Source organism: Bidens hawaiensis, unplaced genomic scaffold, assembly GCF_021521415.1.
Source record: "Bidens hawaiensis isolate Kalapana, Puna unplaced genomic scaffold, B.hawaiensis_p1.1 tig00028319_1, whole genome shotgun sequence".
In the NCBI taxonomy this organism is placed as follows: Eukaryota; Viridiplantae; Streptophyta; class Magnoliopsida; order Asterales; family Asteraceae; genus Bidens; species Bidens hawaiensis.
In genome coordinates, this window is record NW_027494623.1 from 128,308 (window position 1) to 147,961 (window position 19,654).

The 19,654-nt window shown below is 35.0% G+C and overlaps 4 pseudogenes across 2 annotated transcripts; 2 read left to right on the forward strand and 2 right to left on the reverse strand.

Moving 5' to 3' along the window:
* Window positions 1-175: 175 nt before the first annotated feature.
* Window positions 176-1,268, reverse strand: LOC143576839 (protein JINGUBANG-like; annotated as a pseudogene).
* A 1,103-nt stretch (window positions 1,269-2,371) lies between these two features.
* Window positions 2,372-4,289, reverse strand: LOC143576840 (protein trichome birefringence-like 38; annotated as a pseudogene).
* Window positions 4,290-8,646: 4,357 nt separating this feature from the next.
* On the forward strand, window positions 8,647-10,392 carry LOC143576845 (octanoyltransferase LIP2, mitochondrial pseudogene; annotated as a pseudogene). The gene is made up of 2 exons (XR_013143005.1): window positions 8,647-8,756; window positions 9,687-10,392. The product of XR_013143005.1 is annotated as an octanoyltransferase LIP2, mitochondrial pseudogene (transcript).
* A 5,731-nt stretch (window positions 10,393-16,123) lies between these two features.
* On the forward strand, window positions 16,124-17,941 carry LOC143576846 (octanoyltransferase LIP2, mitochondrial pseudogene; annotated as a pseudogene). The gene is made up of 2 exons (XR_013143006.1): window positions 16,124-16,242; window positions 17,143-17,941. The product of XR_013143006.1 is annotated as an octanoyltransferase LIP2, mitochondrial pseudogene (transcript).
* Window positions 17,942-19,654: the final 1,713 nt, after the last annotated feature.

Here is a 19,654-nt window from a genome sequence, read left to right on the forward strand (position 1 = left end):
CTCTGAAGGAGGAAGCTGATAGAAGTGAAAAGGATGAGAATGGAAGTGAGAAATGAAACCTTGAGAAATTTTTTAGAGAAAAGAAATCAGGGAAATGGAAATGGTTTATTTCCATTTCTCACCTCTTTCTTTCGTAAACAAACAAGAGAATTATTTTCATTTCCATTTCCATTTCTCACCCCCCAATTCTCTGTACCAAACAGCCCCTTATACTCTTATCAATACTCCCACTATACACAACAAAACCACCACCAACACTACTTGGTGACACTTGTAAACACTTAACTGGTCCTCCATGACCATTCATCACACCAATCTTAGTCAACCTTTTGACTTCTCTTTTCCACACCCTAATACTCTTATCTGTTGACCCTGTACACAAAATCTCACCTTTCATACACATGCAAATAATAGACATCTTATGTGCTTCCACTTCAAAAACCCTAATCCAACCATCCACCAACCACCCCATCACATACCCATCTGACCCACCACCATAAACCACCCTCCCAACACCCGAAACCACCACCCGCGTTTATCGACACATCCTTATGACCCTCAACAACACCCTTCAAGTAATGCACCCCTTCTTTTTCCAACCTCCCCCAAGCCTTAATCTTCCCATCCGCCAAAGCCGAAAAAACCATCCCTTTACTCAAAACTAACGCGTTTATCGCGTCGTCATGCGCTTTAATTGACTCCAAACACTTGAAATCCGACACTCTCCAAATCTTTAACGTCCTGTCCCACGAACCGGAATAGATCAACCCGTTACAAACCGATAAGCACGAAATGGTGTCCGCGTGTTCGATCCACAACCGCTTGTGATTCCATCTTGTTTGGATGTAACTACTGTTCTTCATAACATTGTTAACATAGTCTTTTGTCGTTGGAAGTGTGTCAACAAGTTTAAACACATTGTCAAGGTTTCTTGAAACCCTCCAAACCCTAATCTTGGAATCTTGATGGGCTGTGAATATTAATGTTCCGATGGTTATCAGCGATTTAACCGAGCCGCTGCCGTGGCCGAACTTGGTGAATAACCGGAGGTCTGGTTGTTGCCAGACCATGATTTCTTTGCCGTGTGAAGCAGTGATGATGAATTCACCACATAATGCAATGCATGTGACTGATTCGGTGTGGCCGGTGATGATGGAGAGTGGGCGGGGTGTGGCGGTGGGTGAGGGTGTTTTGGGTATCTTGTAGACCGGGATCTGGCCGGAGTTGGTGGTGATTGTTAGAGTTGAGTTTGGAATCGAGTGATTCATATTGTGGGTTGTATTAACTATTAAATGAGTAGTGGTTTGATGAATAGTGGTTTGATGAATATATATTGCAAGGAATTAAAACTGATATATATTGTTTATATGAATTAGGGAGATGTGTGTGTTTATATATAAGCACTTGATACAAGTCTGAATATGGTTTAGAAGTTATTTTATTGGTGTTTAAAATTTAAATGTTAGTTTTGATGTTGTGATTATTTACATCATCCTGTTGTATGAAGTTTTAGTTTTTGGTTGACCTAATCAGTTTGATACTATTTAATCAGGTGTTTTGTTAATATTTTTTTAAGAGCATTTTTGGCCTATCTTCGTAAAATCACATTAAAAAACCACTATTATTGAATTTTAAATTAAATAATATTTTTCTACACATTAACATTATCTTTTATCTCCACTTCCCTTCTAACCACTTTCAAAAAATATTAAAAAATTATACAATGTAAACGGTAGAAGCCTAAGTATCGGGAAGTAATTTCAAGATGGAAGCGTGAAATTATGTGCAGAATTATAATAAATCCAACCATCGAAAAATCTTGAACTCTAAGGAAAAGAAATTTTTGACTCCGCCACTTGTGTCAAAGCGTTTGGATCAAATAGACATATCGGTGAATTTGTCGACAAGGGGCGACAGGGGGGGGTTATTTGTCGCCCACCTTACTTGTTCATTTATTATTATTTTAATGGTATGTGTGTGTGATATACACACACACACATATATATATATATGAGAGTATGAGACTACAACACCGTTGCATCCCTAAAACAAAAACCCATCATTTGTAAAATGGGCGCCACATGGCGCAAGTCGGTCCATTTTGTAGCCTCTCCATTACACATAGCTTTAGTAACACTTGTTTTTTAGGTTGATTCGATAATATTCCTCCACCTACATGACGATGTCGATGACATTCTTGTGCTTTTCATTAACCAACATCCATCCACAACGTATGCTCTAAAAGCTAATAAAAGGTTACAAAACAGTATATTATTTCAACAAGTTGTCATAACCAACTAACCAAGTATCTTTAAGTTTTTTGCACTAATAACTATTATTGGTCCCAAAAAAATGTCCACAAAATACGTGTTCAAACAAGAGCAGCTGCTAGAAGTTGGTTCCATGTGTCTGGAACTCCAGAAACACACCAATGTGTGCAATCCATTCCTCTAAAGCCATTGAATCTGCTTGGATCTTTTCTCAACTGAGACAATCTTGTTATGTTGAGCAATGACACTGGTTTTTCAATACCACTCAGAACTTCCTCAATCACCGTCTCAGCACGCGGCATGCTGCCATTGAACATTGATTCGTTTATTGGAATCGTTTCTTTGGCACAATTTGTCACACCCGGCTCGTTCCATTCTGCCCCGCTGCACAAGTTTTGATTTATTTCTTCAATATCTCGATAACGATACACTTCAAAATAATCATAAATATTTAGATTCTTTATTAAATTATATACTTAATTTCTTGTTTTGTAACATTTCTAGGGTGCTAAATGGGTCATGACCGCAGGTTAATGGGTAAAAAATCTCACACGGACCCGAATTATTGCGGCGAAACATGACACATACCTGAGCATTGTGTAGACATGAACTTGAATATAACACGAGTTTTTCTAAATTAACACGAATGCGACATGTTTAACTTGATTTTTGTATTGCTTTTATATTAAATTATGTATAAGTAATGCTATCTAACTTCTAAATGTTGATATAAAATGAAAATTTAGTTTGTGTTTTGAAATTATACGTACGCATATGCGCACACACATGTCAACCTTCAAACCTGCCATGTCAACTCGTTTATACAAAACCAATAGATTACATGTTAGGTTCATGTCATGTTAGAAATTTATACCCTAATTTTTTTTTCTCGTAGTTAATAAGACAGCTAATTTTTTGTGACGTTATTAATCTTAACAGACTTTAAATAAATTTATGTTAGAAATAGGGAAACTGAAACTTGTTTTCTCTAGTTAAGATAATAACGAAAATAGTTAAGCATATACGTACTATATACTCATATATAATCCGCGCGTTTAAAAAATTAAAAAGTAGGAAAACATTACTAGTAGTGAGATGGAGAAACTCCTTGAAAAAACACTTGGGTTCTCTTAGTGTTTACATCCACATCGACCCAATTCGCCCAAGTCTTTAAAGCTTCACGAAATGCAACCATCCGATTCATGTCCTTCTTTACACTCGCACCGATTTTGATATAGTCCCACCTGCATCAATTACAATATTGGTAAACTATCTACCGTTATGTAATCACATGTAAAGAAACATATAACGTATACACGTACGGTTGTTTTTTTTCCAGCGCGGCCCCACCAAGGCCACGTATTAAAGATCAAAACATCGTTACGCTTCCATACATCTCCACTTGTAATCGAATCTAGTTGCAAAACCCGACCAAAAATAATCACTTCCACAATGTCAACCAAGTATTCAGACCAGAACATCGAAATCGAAACTTTAAAATCCTACAAATTAAAGGACATAATAGTATATATGTTCATTAACTTTCTAAAACATGTATGTTATTATATAAAATGAATGAATGATATATTATTAATAATAGTTTAGAAAGAGTTGATTATAACCTTAAACGTGACAGTTGTAGTCGAGTTAACGATTTTCGTTGTGATATTGGAGTGTGGTGGCAAGGCAGCATGAAGAAGGCACACCATCGATTGCCACTGGTTTAAGCTAATCGAATCTTCAATGTACATTATTTTTCTTGCCCCTCATTTTTCTTAAGATTTTTTTGGCATCAAACCTGAAAGTAAAATTGCATGCAATTAGTGCTTGAAGCAAGCAAGAATGAATTATATATAGAAATTAGTATGTAATTGACTTATACGTAGGCCTGCAAACTAACCGAACGTTCAGTGAACTGTTTTTGAACCGTTCATCAGGAAGTTCGGTCGTGTTCGCATAGTTAATAAGTGAACAAATAATTTTGTTCATATAGTTAATCGAACGGACAAATCCATTCATGTTGATAGTTTACGCTTGTTTTAAGTAATGTTCGTTCACGTTCTTTGATATATTCATTTAAAACTTTTTTGGCCCATCACACCTTATGTTAGTTTTAATAACTTTTTATGCCCGCCACATTACTTTTTAATTATTTTAACTTAGTTATGTTCGTTCAGCTATGTTTAGTTATGTTCGTTTATACTGTTAACTATATAACGTCACAAAGCTGAACACAGTCATCTGGTTTTGACATATTTATCACTTGTGTAAATGCAGTGGTAATCCAAAAGAGTGCAGAGTTGCACAATCGTTTTTACAGTTCGGCTCGTTTCAGATACATGGTCGTCACGAATCTTGAACTTGTTAAACGATTAGCCGATTACACTATCAAACATCACTTTCCTCATATTGACAATATGAGGAAAAGTGATGGCTTATCTTTCTCTACTGGCCAAGAAAGTGATTCTGTTGTGGATCTAACTTGAAACAAATATGCAGGTAAATAGTAAATGATATAAAGATTTAATTTGATTTTAAAGATTAATGTATTTTGTTTAACAGTTAATGATATTTTTATCTGATGGTGAATCAGCTTGGGCGGTGGAAGTTGCTGAACGGACCGCTTCGTTAATCGCCAGCTGGCTGGCTGGGTGGGTGTTGGTTTCACACATGGGGTGATGAATACTGACAACATGAGTGTACTGGGCCTCACGATTGATTATGGGCCTTTTGGGTTTCTTGATGTTTTTGATCCAAGTTTCACCCCGAATACCACTGATCTTCCAGGTCTTGAAAGGTATTTGGTTATTGACCCTTTTGCTCTTCCTCAGCCTATTTGACTTCAAAAAAGTCAACCTTATTGTTTATGATCTGTTGCAAAGTTTATGGATGAGTATCAACTTATAATGACCAAAAAACTTGGGCTATCGGAGTATAATAAACAACTAATAAGTTAACTGCTTAACAATGACAAAGTTGGCTTGACAAACATTTTCAGATTACTATCCAACATTAAAGCTGAGTCAACTACTTGTTGGTCCCACTCAAGGCTGTTTTACTAGATATTAGTCAAGGAGGCATGGATCAGCTGGGTCAGACTTTACATCGAGGAGGTAATTTGATTGCTGAAAAGCCGTTAACAAAATCATCCATTTTTAGAATCTGTAGTAAAATCTTTACATTGTGTCAAAAGACAAAAGGTGGAAATTTTGACCCTTTTAGCGAATATTGGGTCGGTTTGAGTTGTGTTTTATTTTAAATGGGCCAGATATGTAAATTTAAAACTTAAAATAAAATGGAAATAAGTCAAAGATGTTAAAAGTCACCAAGTGTTTAGCTTAAAGCCTGTTATAAATCACTTTAATTAGAAAAAAAAAAACAGGTAAGTATTTTGGGTTAATTATAAAAAAGAAGACCAAATTGTAAAAGGCCAAATGACAGCACTTTTGAAAATTTTGAAGGTCATGTTAATACAAAATATATAGAAAATTATGACTATCTACCTTTGTTATACTGACATATTGTTTCTAAAATCTTATTTAATGCAAACGTGTTAATGGGCTGGTTTTATATACATTTATTTTGTTTTATATACATTTATACAGATTAGAACAATTTCAAAAAGCAATATGTATTGAGTGTTTAGGAGGTTTTCGTAACTTTTCTATTGCGTTAATAGCAGGTTTTCTAACCTAGTTAGGATTTTGGATTCCCTGTATGTATATATATATATATCGTTAATTGTAGAGGGTTGTTCAAGATCAGGAAAAACAATGTGGGCAGGATCATTAGACAATGTCATTGACGATGTCAACCCACAATTCTTGACACTTGAAAGAGTTGATCGGTGTTCAACATAATTGGCAATCTAGTTTCAAGTATGGAAAACCGGTAGGTTTTAGGAGGGATTCTATGCATTGTACTTTGCAAGAGGCGTGAGATTCTCAGTATCTCAATAAACTGAAACATGAAGGCCTCAAGGAGTGGACATATATATAAAAAGACCAGTGCCAAGAAGAACACACTTAAAACTTGAATGTGGATGTTCAATATACATATCAGTCCAACGTGACGAAGCTTGGACATAATCTTCGAGGGGGCTGGGCTCAATATGTATAAAAAAATTCATAGACTAGTGTGGGGCGGGCTCAAAATTTCGGTCGGAAACGGGTGAACTTACACCATGATAAAATTTTTCGGCTGAAAAAGAATAAATTTACACTGTCGAGGGAAAAAACGGAGGAGGTCGGGCTCAAAATTTCGGTCGGAAACATGTAAATTTACACTATGTATAAAATTTCGGGCAAAAAAGGATAAATTTACACTACCGAGCAAAAAACCGAGGGGGGCTGGCTCAAAATTTCAGTTGGAAAAAAATAAATTTACACTACGTATAAAAAATTTTGACCGAAAAAGGATAACTTTACACTACTAAGCGAAAAAAACGGAAGGGTCGGGACCACCCCTGGGCCCAGCTAAGCTACGTCCTTGACGCCATCATGATGGCAAAGCGTTCAAACACTGTGGCACACACCACTATACACCTGGTATGGAATGGGGACAAATAATACATTCCTTATAATTGTTTGTGGAAGAAAAATAACATAAACGAATAAAAAGATACCATTTAATTAAATAAAGATAGATATATGGAATGTGATATGGTTTTCAGAAGATAATCGAACTTCAAGAATAATTTTTTTCCTTTCTAAAAAAAGATATAGATCGTAACGTGAAAGCTTTTACTAGAAAAAACATATAGCTTGTCAGTCTTTGAGATCATACTAGTATGTCGTGTTTTTTATTACACCACTATTAAAAGCTCTAACTACGTTTTCAAACACCTAAATATATATAAAAAACTACAGCTTGTTTCCGGCCAACAACTAGTTTTTGCCAAACATACCCTTAGTCCAATATCTTCTTCATATTACCCCGACTAGCAAAACATCCCTTCTTATTTTTATTTCGTGATAAACTAAACCACAAATGTGATCGTAATTTTAAATTCTAGCAAGTGCAAAGTTAAATGAAACTCAATATTCAAAACAAACGTAATTTAATTTTAGATGTTCAATCATGAACAAATAAAAAATAACAGAGGGCAAAAAGGTAAACGTGTACGCAATAGTCAAAACAAACGGCTTAGCCGAGATCGAACTGCCGATAATACTACGACCGGAGTAGGTAGATGTAGATACCATCCATTTGTTATTATTATTTATTTATTTATGAGTCGAATATTGGAGTACAGATAATAAAATTCTCTTTTGGTTGGACCAAAATTATTATTATTATTATTATTATTATTATTATTTGCCATAGTTACTTTATCTGAACATTTTTCTTGTGTGGTTATTACCTTATCGATCCTCGCCGGTGAGAGATTCATAAATAAATTCCGGTCAGCCGACGAAGAAGAATTCGTGTGGTTCCGAATCAAAATCACCAATTCACCAGGTAACTTGCCCGTTCCACAAACGGCACACCGTTGGTCGGGGTACTATTCTTATATATACTTTCGATTATCGTTGCAGGTTCCGTTCATTTCTTTATGGTTAACTGAATCGGAGATTTCAGGATGCGTAATAAAGATTGGCGGCGGAGTTTGACGATGGTGGTGTTCTTCGGGCATCTTTTTCCAGGTTTCAGTTTGATGGATTTGTAATGTTTAATTGCAGACTCATCTGAATTCTAACATATCAATCTGATTATACTTCAATTTCTTGGTCATGATGTTCTACATCGGAGATTCAACTCAACTGATATGTTTTACTTAATTTTATATTGAGTTGATTTCCAATGTATTTATTAATTTTGCATTGCGAATTGTAAATATTTATTTATTTATTTATATTCTTCATCTTTGCAGTGCTCGATTTGCTTTTAACCAAAAGGGCATTGCAGAATCAACAATTAAACAAGGCAATTGCCCATTTTATGTAAACAAGGTACATCTAAATATAGTTCAAAACTTAAAATCTACAAGTAACTTTGTAAAAGTTGAATGTTGTTAAAATATATAAGATGCTCCATAGCAGACGACATGTAAAAATATATAAACCGTGTTAGAAGTTACAAGTTTCAGATGGCGGTGCGAATTGCAAATCATCAGTAATATGCAGTATTACCATGCTTTAGAAAATACTGGTCAACTTTATACATTTCTTTTTGGAACCATCATCAATAAAAAAATGGATATCCTTTGAACACGCAACTTTTGTAAATATAAAAACACCTATGAATAGTTTAAAAGGGTGTAACAACGTACTACTTAAAAGTTTTTACCATTATAACTCCCACCAAACTAAGAAACAGAAACAACTAAAAAATGCATACAACATAAAAACCGGGTAATCCCCTAGTTATTATTATTATCACCGGGATGGTATTAAGCTCAGAAGACTGAGGATTTTAATTGCTAACTTGCATCTTCTTTCATCTAGGGTTCTTCAATCCCAAATCTACGAGCAAACTAAATCCCAGGTTCTATCAATCATTCCATTCTTTCTGCATATTACTTGTTTGATCTAATGTCATACTGACTTTTTCTTCTATAACTTTATAATTATATGTTATCTTTTAAGCCTTTTGTAACCTTAATGCTGGCCTAATTCAAAGTTAGGAATCTTATTGATTTTTATTATACGCTTATTAATTGTTTAGAAAAATATAATCAAGCCATTTTTCTCATCTAAAGCAGGCCATTTTTCAGAATGTTGTAAGTTTTTATTATATCATTCAAGCGAAACAACTTTTTAATGATCATTCTTTAACTTCAAACGCAATATGATGAATTATGCTAGCTACTTCATGGTTTTAAGATTGACTCTTTTGACATCATAAATGAATAATCATACGTATGACATGGAGAAAATGGCCATATGGGTCGTACGAGGGGTAAATCATATGGTGCATATGATGTTTTTGACTAACAAAGAAATGACTGATGTGAACACAGAACACTTAAAAAGTCATACGGCCCCTTGTAACCATTTTTTGACCTATTATACGGCTCATATAATGTGACAGGCCCAATGAGTTGAAAATCTCGAGTCAAAGTCATATGGGTCGTATGCTGTAAAATCAACTTTGCACACCGCACGCCAGAGTCTGTCACATCATACATGCCATATGATTGTCGAAAAATGGTCATATGACTTTGTCAGCAACCTGTATTTCAAACCAAAGCGTGTATTTTAAGGTATAATAAGTTAAAGATACAGATGACACTGTAACAGACATTTACTTGTACTTTGATGAAAGTATGAAACTACTTTTTCATCAAATATATATATGTAATGCTACTATACAAAATGGTGATATATATGAAAGTATGAAACTACTTTTTCATCAAATATATATATGTAATGCTACTATACAAAATGGTGATATATACATATATTTTTTTAACAGGTGACCCTAAACCCAAAATGAGAATTCCACGTAATCTTGAGGTATGGAGACTGGTTACAGTAAATTACTTAAAAGCCCTTAAACTGCAAGAAAAACTAGCATCCGATAGAAAAACCAACAAGATTTCAGATACCCTTTTGTCCTTACAACACCCGCCTACGTACACACTCGGTAAACGTAGAGCCGATCACAATATACTCGTTCCCGAATCAGAACTTGAAAACTTAGGTGCTGAACTTCACTACACACACAGAGGTGGGGACATCACATTTCATGGCCCACATCAAGCCATTTTATACCCTATTATTTCCTTAAGAGATATGAAAATATGTTGAAAATCTCGAGTCAACTATGGTTGACTTATCGGCTCTGTATGGAGTCAAAGCGCACGGTCAAAGGAAATGTGAGACGGGTGTGTGGGTTGGGGATAGAAAGATTGGTGCGATTGGGGTTCGGATTTCATCTGGGATTACGTCTCACTGGCTAGCGTTTAACATTGACCCGGATTTGACTTTTTTTAAACATATTGTGCCGTGTGGAATTGCTGATAAGGATGTTACGTCGTTGAGGCGAGAGACGAGTTTGGTGCTTCCTGATGAAGAGGTTGTTCAGGATCAGTTGGTTTCTTGTTTTGCAAGGTTGTTTGGTTACAATGATATTATTTGGAAGGATATAGATGTTGTTGAAACTGATAGTTGACTATCAAAGTTGATGAAGAGGTTGTTCAGGATCAGTTGGTTTCTTGTTTTGCAAGGTTGTTTGGTTACAATGATATTATTTGGAAGGATATAGATGTTGTTGAAGCTGATAGTTGACTATCAAAGTTGACCAATGTTTGGTACTTGAAACATGATATGTTTGTACTTCTGAATATGTTTTTCTCATTCTTTTTTAAACAAACATTTAATTATGAGCATTAGTGATTTCATTTGTGCATTTTAAATGTTACATACTTACATGTGCTTCATTTACTATATAGATTTGAGGTGTTTTGTAAATATTGTCAACTCATAGCACAATAATACACCAAGTTTGGTGGTGCATTAAGTAGTTTTGATGGTATGCATAGAAATGAATTAATCTTAAATGAGACGAGTTAAATGTCGACAAAAGTGTATTTTTAATATATGTAACCATCTAATTTTATTTTTTCAAAACAAAACTGCTGTTGGAAAATGAAAAATTTGTATATTTATCCGGTAACTGAAATTAATCAAACTGTCATTTTCAACAATCTAAACTTTTGGTTAGACCATTTGTTGTGGATGCGCCATCTATGCCACATGGACATGATGCCCCCTCCACATCACCCCGGAAATAACATGGAGCGATGCCATGGTGGAAAGCGTCATCACCATAGCGTTGTCTTCCTCCGCAACTTGAAGTTTGGAAAATCCAAATCACCCACTTTACCACTTTCTTTATTTTTTATCTTTTAAACACTTTATTATTTTAGTGTCTAGTTAAAGCACAACACTTAAATTAACGAGACGGCTAGTTACATATGTGGCAATAACATGACGCGATAACTAGCTCTTGCTAGTTATTCCACAACACATGGTCTTATAATTTAAGGTAAAATCAAGCCAAATGGTATACACTCATAAAGAAAATAATAAGCAAACACACACTTTTAAGTTTTAAATTTTTAATAACAATCTCAATATATGATAAATAACCTTATTGTATGATAATATAGAATTTTGAGATTTATATTTATTAATTTATAATCTTTCCATATTTATGGTTTTCATCCAACTTCTGAACCATCTTCTAGTCTACCTAGGACATAACCACTCTCTCCATACCAGACATAACTTTAAGCCAAGGGTATCTAAAGTGTAGAAATGGACAAGTTATGTAAAGCTATGCATCTCATTCATTGCTTGAGGTACAAGTGACAATGATTTAAGAAAAGATGGCTTAAAAAAGATATATATTTTTTAATGAAAAAGAAATATAATGCAAACCAATAATGATACGTAATGTATGTGTCAAGATGCGTTCCAACGGTACAAGTCATACCAATAGGATTGAGTCTTTTATGTATTAGAAAAAGAACTGAATAAAAAAAGTTCGCTCTTGAGATGACAAGACATCTCTTGTGTTTTGTCACTACAACTCTTGCGTTGACAAGACACCTCTAGAGTTGTCGGTGACTCAACAACGTAATTGCACCACCAACAATTTTCTCAATCTTTGAAGGATCGGTTTATGGAATACTGGTATAACAACCAAATTAGAAAGAGAGTTTGTCGCTATGATATTTTGTATAGTAATTTTATACATGTTATGCAAATGCATTAATATGTCTTTCCAACATCAAGAAAGGTGTCGCCCACGTCACAAAGTGTCAATGAAAGTAGCAAATCAGATGTGTGATGTTTTACTTATACATAAAAAGTATGGACAACGTCACAATGATGTTGAGAGTATAGATTTCTAGATAGTGAAACAAGTGTGAAAATATCTTGTAAACCATTTGTCACAAGAAAAAAAAGAAAAGAGTTATATCTAACAATTTCTGGAAATATACTTTTTATTACTCTTCTATAATGTTTTCACAAACTCACCAAGTCAGAGAAGGAACCCAATCAAATAGGATAATTAAGTCCTTTTTTATTGGGACACATGAGGTAAATCACTCTAAGCTAAACCATTAGTTCTAACTTGTTATTGGAATTGATCTACAATAAATGTTAAATTGTAGTACATTATCTCAATACCTTTGAATATATGCAAAAAGAAAAAGGAAAAAAGTGGCTAGTAGATTTGGTGTACTATAACCAGCCACCTTCATTTTTCCTCCTAGAACCTCTGTTTTCCTCCTAAGGAAAAAAAAAAAAAAGATAAAATCCAAAGTCTTCTGTCAATCCAATACTGTGAGTGCCAAGAAGAACACACTTAAGGCTAGAATGTGGATGTTCAATAATCATATCGTTCTGATGCCTTCATGATGGCAATGGATTCAAACACCGTGGTACACACCACTGTGCATCTGGTATGGAATGAAGACAAATAATACGTTCCTTATATTTGTTTGTGAAGAAAAATAACATAAAAGAATAAAAATATACCACTGAATTAAATAAAGATAGATATATGGAATGTGATACGGTTTTTAGAAGATAATCGAATTTCAAATATATATATATATATATTTTCTTTCTAAATCATATAAATAGGATACATATCGTAGTGTGAAAGCTCTTAGTAGAAAAACATATCATTTGCGGTCTTTGAGATCATACTAGTATGCCGTGTTTTTTTGTTACACCACCATATCTATTTTATTAAAAGTTTCAACTACTATTTCAAACACCTAAAGATATCTAAAAACCTACAATCAAACAACTAGTTTTGTCAAACATACTCTTAGTCCAATATCTTCTTCATATTACCCCGACTAGCAAAACATCTCTTCTTATTTTTATTTCATGATAAACTGACCCACAAATGTGATTGTAATTTTAAATTTTAGCAAGTACAAAATTAAATAAAATGAAACTCGATATATTTATAGCGTGTTTGAGATTTTGAGTTTGAAAAATGTTTATTAGCTATTTCAAAAAGCCATTTTGAAATGCCAGGATTTGAGGCTTTTGAAAAACCGATTTTTAACCCTTTCAAAAAACTAAAATAAGAAATATTTTTGTGATTGGCAAACACATTTTAACTTATTGGCTTTTTAAAAACACCAATAAGAACATTTTTGAAACTCAATCCCAATTCCCAAACTCTGTTCCAGAGTCTGTCTTATGATGAGAAAAGAAAGGAAAGTGAGGGAAATCAAGAAAATTAGGTGTTCTAAAGTTTTATATGGGAGGAAATGGGAAAAGAAAGTTAGGGGGTGTATGGTACAGAGAATGGAAATGGAGAGAAAATAGAAATGGAAATGGAATTGTAGAGAAAGAGAATTGGTATGGAGAATGAGAATCATTTCTCTTGTTTGGTACACGAGAAAATAAACAGAGAACTCTACCATACCCAACCCCACCTCCACCCAACCTGACACCACTCACCACCGCAGCCCCACCACCACAGCCCCACCACCACCAGCACCACCACCACAGCACCACCACCACAGCTCCACCACCACAGCCCTTTCTTCAATCACAGCCCACCACCACCGGCTGCCGCCACCAAACCCCCTTCTTCAACCACAGTACACAAGAAATTAAAAAGATTCAAATTTTTGGAACATAAGATATAGAAAAAGAAGGCTCAGATCTGTCACCACTGCCTCTTTGGAGATTTTGTGGTGGTGGTTGTGGTGGCGATGATGATGATGATAATCAGAACCACCACTTGAAACCCTAATCTCCGTTCACCCGTACCACCTGCAACCTACAACCGGTTACCATCTCTGTGTTCACCACTGCGAACGGCGGAGACGGGGTGGTGGTTGCAGACTTGGAGACGAGGTGGCGGTTGCAGACTTGGAGACGAGGTGGCGGCCGAAGACGAGGCCGGAGACGGGGTGGTGGTCGGAGACGAGGTGGTGGCCGGAGACGAGGTGGTGACATGCTATGAGGAGACTGCTGAGAAATGGATTTCTCTTTGTTTTAAAGAGAAATGGAATTCTCTAGTTTTAGAGAAACAGAAAGAGAAATAGAAATGAAAAGTGGAAAACAAACAAAAGAAATATTTCTAATTCCATTTCTCCCCAATCAAATCCCTCTACCAAACACCACCTTATAGAAAACTAACATGATTTATTTGGAAGGAATGAGACAGAAAGAAAAAGAGCGATGGCTGCAATTACTAATTTACCCTCATTTTGGAAGGAATGAGACAGAAAGAAAAAGAGCGATGGCTGCAATTACTAATTTACCCTCATTTTATCTACAATGGTTCATATACTCTGCTCAATTTTCTATCTTAACCAAACATAACCAGAAGTTCATCTTCACAAATTCACAATACCCATAAACCACCTGCTTCATTAAGGCTTGTTTCAACCCCCTCTTTTATTAGGTATTCTTAATTTAATATCTAACACTTTGTTTTGATTTTACCTCTTTAGGGTTTTAGTAACCAGTTAATGAATGATTAATTAATTTGGTTCTTTCTTGTAGAGTTAGTCGAGGGCTAAGTATATTCTTTGTTAGTTGTAAATAATGGTTATCTGTTAACTTGAAATTCATAGTTTTTGACTTTAATAAGAACTTGAAAGACAAAATGAGAGGCTATGGATGTGTTTTTGTTAATATATTAGCCTTTTCAATTTAATAAGTTGATCAAAGCTTCTTAGATCAGTAATTATAAAATCCTCTCAAATATTGTTTTATAATTCTTAGCGTGTTTTTTAATCCGCGCGTTGGCAAATTCGTGAACCATAAACTGTTACAAAAGTTATCACAACAAAAATCAAGGCTTATGAATTATCATATTTTTAAGAACGATTTGTTAATATATTAGCCTTTCCAGAATGATTTGTGACTTCACGTCATCGGTTCTGCATTTCTTTCTCGAGGTACCAGCGTTTAAATCCTTTCCAATCGACTTTTTGTCTTGGTCAACACTTGGCTCTTCAACTGCAGTCAGACTCCTATTCTTTTTTAGTGTTAAATCAGTAATTTCAACACCCTTCTGCTTTTTAAAATACGCAGCCAAAGTGACCTCATCGTCTGACTCATCTTCAATTTCTGCAGCGAATGTCCTGTTAACGTTTTCTGTTTTTTTTTTCTGTCATAACGGGCCTGAAGTTTACTTGCAGGGTCCTTATATATATCCGTTAATAAACGATACTTTTTATGTTTTCTTCGCGGTCGGTTTCTTCCTGGTTCAATGTTATTAGCAGCCGCATTATGTTTTAGAATTCTCATGTTATTAGCAGCCGCGGTCGGTTTATGTTTTCTTCGCGGGACGATAACGATATTTCCCGAATTTTGCATGAAATACCGGTACCGAACCGAACATTTCGGTACCGGTACCAAATATTTCAACTTTTCAGGATCGGTAACGTTACCATCCCGAACTCATCGCTAGTAAACATAATCTTTTTGGCACGTTGGAGTATTATTTATTTAGTTTTCTCTCTAAAGGGTATAATAGTAAAAATGCAACTTTCTTTTCTTTTCCATCCATTTCAGGAACACATAAAATGCTTACTTTCCTTTCCTTTCATTTAAACTCCGTAACACAAAATAAAATCACAATTTTCTTGTCCTTTCCTTTCTTTTACCTTCTAATTTCCTTTCCTTTTTTTTCCCTTGTTAAATGAAACTCGGGAACAGAGTGTTAACAAATAAAAAGAGAGGGCAAAAAGGTAAAAATAAAATAGGCAATAGTCAAAACAAACGGCTTAGCCGAGATCGAACCGCCAGCGATACTACGACCGAAGTAGGTAGTATTAAGCTCAGAATATTGGAGTACAAATAATGAAATTCCCTTTTGGTTGGACCAAAAGTATTATTATTATTATTATTATTATTATCACCGGGATGATATTAAGCTCAGAAGACTGAGGATTTTAATTGGTAACTTGCATCTTCTTTCATCTAGGATTCTTCAATCCCAAATCGTCGATCAACAACAGCAAACTAAACCCCATGTTCTATTCATCATTCCATTCTTTCTGCAAATTACCTGTTCGATCTAATGTCACACTGACATGGGTGGGTAGTATGTATGTATTTGATAATGTTGTTAGCTTTAACCTTTTTGTAACCTTAATCATGGACTAATTCAAACTTAGGAATTTAATTGATTTTGATCATATGCAAACACTTTAATTCTTGATAGTTGATGAATACGCCTATTAATTATTTTGAAAAATATAAGCAAGCCATTTTTCTCATATAAAGCAGGCCATTTTTCAAAATGTTGTAAGTTTTTATTATATCATTCAAGCAAAACACCTTTTTAATGATCGCTTTGTAACTTCAAACACGATATGATGAATTATGCTTGCTACTTCTTGGTTTTAAGATTGACTCTTTTGACATCATAAATGAATAATCATACGTATGACATGGAGAAAATGGCCATATGGGTCGTACGAGGGGCAAATCATATGGTGCATATGATGTTTTTGACTAACAAAGAAATGACTAATGTGAACACAGAACACTTAAAAAGTCATTCGGCCCCTTATAACCATTTTTTGACCTATTATACGGCTCATATAATGTGACAGGCCCAATGCGTTGAAAATCTCGAGTCAAAGTCATATGGGTCGTATGATGTAAAATCAACTTTGCACACCGCACACCAGAGTCTGTCACATCATACAGGCCATATAATAGTTGAAAAATGGTCATATGACTTTGTCAGCAGCCTGTATTTCAAACCAAAGCGTGTATTTTAAGGTATAATAAGTTAAAGATACAGATGACACTGTAACAGACATTTACTTGTACTTTGATGAAAGTATGAAACTACTTTTTCATAAAATATATATATGTAATGCTACTATACAAAATGGTGATATATACATATATTTTTTTAACAGCTGACCCTAAACCCAAAATGAGAATTCCACGTAATCTTGAGGTATGGAGACTGGGTACAGTAAATTACTTAAAAGCCCTTAAACTGCAAGAAAAACTAGCATCCGATAGGGAAACCAACAAGATTTCAGATACCCTTTTGTCCTTACAACACCCGCCTACATACACACTCGGTAAACGTAGAACCGATCACAATTTACTCGTTCCCGAATCAGAACTTGAAAACTTAGGTGCTGAACTTCACTACACACAAAGAGGTGGTGACATCACATTTTATGGCCCACATCAAGCCATTTTATACCCTATTATTTCCTTAAGAGATATCAGGTTCGGTGCTAGAAACATGTTAAAAATCTCGAGTCAACTATGGTTGACTTATCAGCTCTGTATGGAGTCAAAGCGCACGGTCAAAGGAAATGTGAGACGGTGTGTGGGTTGGGGATAGAAAGATTGGTGCGATCGGGGTTCGGATTTCATCTGGGATTACGTCTCACGGGCTAGCGTTTAACATTGACCCGTATTTGACTTTTTTTAAACATATTGTGCCGTGTGGAATTGCTGATAAGGATGTTACGTCGTTGATGCGAGAGACGAGTTTGGTGCTTCCTGATGAAGAGGTTGTTCAGGATGAGTTGGTTTCTTGTTTTGCAAGGTTGTTTGGTTACAATGATATTATTTGGAAGGATATAGATGTTGAAATTGATAGTTGACTATCAAAGTTGACCAATGTTTGGTACATGAAACATGACATGTTTGTACTTCTGAATATGTATTTCTCATTCTTTTTGAAACAAACATATAATTTATGAGCGTTAGTGATAAAGGTAAAAATAAAAATAGGCAATAGTCAAAACAAACGGCTTAGCCAAGATCGAACCGTCAGCGATACTACGACCGGAGTAAGTAGTATTAAGCTCAGAATATTGAAGTACAGATAATGAAATTCCCTTTTGGTTGGACCAAAAGTATTATTATTTTTATCACCGTAATGATATTAAGCTTAGAAGACTGAGGATTTTAATTGGTAACTTGCATCTTCTTTCATCTAGGATTCTTCAATCCCAAATCGCAGCAAACTAAACCCAAGGTTCTATCCATCATTCCATTCTTTCTGCCGATTACCTGTTCGATCTAATGTCACATTGACTTTTGTGTCTGGGTGGGTAGTATGTATGTATTCGATAATGTTGTTAGCTTTAACCTTTTTGTAACCTTAATCACGACCAGGCTCGAGCTCGGCTCGTTTAACTTACATACAGCTCAAGCTTGGCTCATTTCGAGCTCTATTTTCAAAGCTCGAGCTCCGCTCGTTTACCATTTATAAGTTATTTTTTAAATAATATAATTATTTATATATATTTTTTTCTATTATAATTTTCTGTATAAAATAATATATAGTATTTAGTTATTTTTATTTATTTTTTATAACACTATATATATATATATATATTAATAATTATTTATATTAAAAAAACTTATATAAATGGTATGCTCGTTTAGGCTCGCGAGCCGGCTCGAGCTCGATAAGTGAAGCTCGGACTCGTTTATTAAACGAGCTTACTTTTAGGCTCGATTAAGCTCGGCTCGTTCGAGCTTTTTGGCGAGCCGATCTCGAGTAACTCGCGAGCAACTCAACTCGTTTGCACCCCTACTTCTGACCAAGACACGAGCCTTGCCAACATTCTATCTAAAGACGAGTATGAGGCCCCGTGATACGCTACTTCTCTTTACGCATTACTCAAAGATTTTCATAGCACATTTATTGAAATACCGTCGATCCGACAAGCTCTTCCCTACGCCCAAAAGTTGCTATATGATGTCAGCATATGCGACGATATCGACACACAAACGCTTTCGGGAGTTTTTATGTTTAGAGTGGCAATTGAGGGAATACGAGTTGGTCTTAATGATGCCGCTCGAACGCCTTTTAAAACCGAATTCAACCTTTTAATGCTGACTTTGAGTCGCTATCCCAATCAGAGAAAGGATGCACAATCCTTGCAAACATGTTTCATGCTGAATCAAATAAGTACAACTCACTTATTGCGCTTTTAGATGCGAGCAAATTATACGGGTTAACTAAACATACTGGAAATGCGTTTCTCCTGCGTACCGTCTCATAGTGTCACACCCGCCAAAGCAAAAACATGGGCGGGTGATGTTCATGGATACACAGCTATTGATTAGTGTGGTGATTCTACATGCGATGCGATACCTGTATATGCCCACAAATTTCTTCCTGATTTTAATAACCTTAAAAACATATTTAAAAGTGAACATAATGTTGATGAGTTCACAGGTTTTAAATGCACGATTAAACCCGTTGTTTTGAAAATATTGAGTTTCAAATGTATAAAACAAGTAACGATTTCTCAAATATATGCTTTCATGATTAAAACATTTATCAAAAGCTTATGTTTCATGACAAAAAAACGTGCTTTAAAACTTGTTCATGTTTAACATAGTTTAAAAGTCATTTATGTCTTCGTGATTAAAACGTACATTAAAACTTAT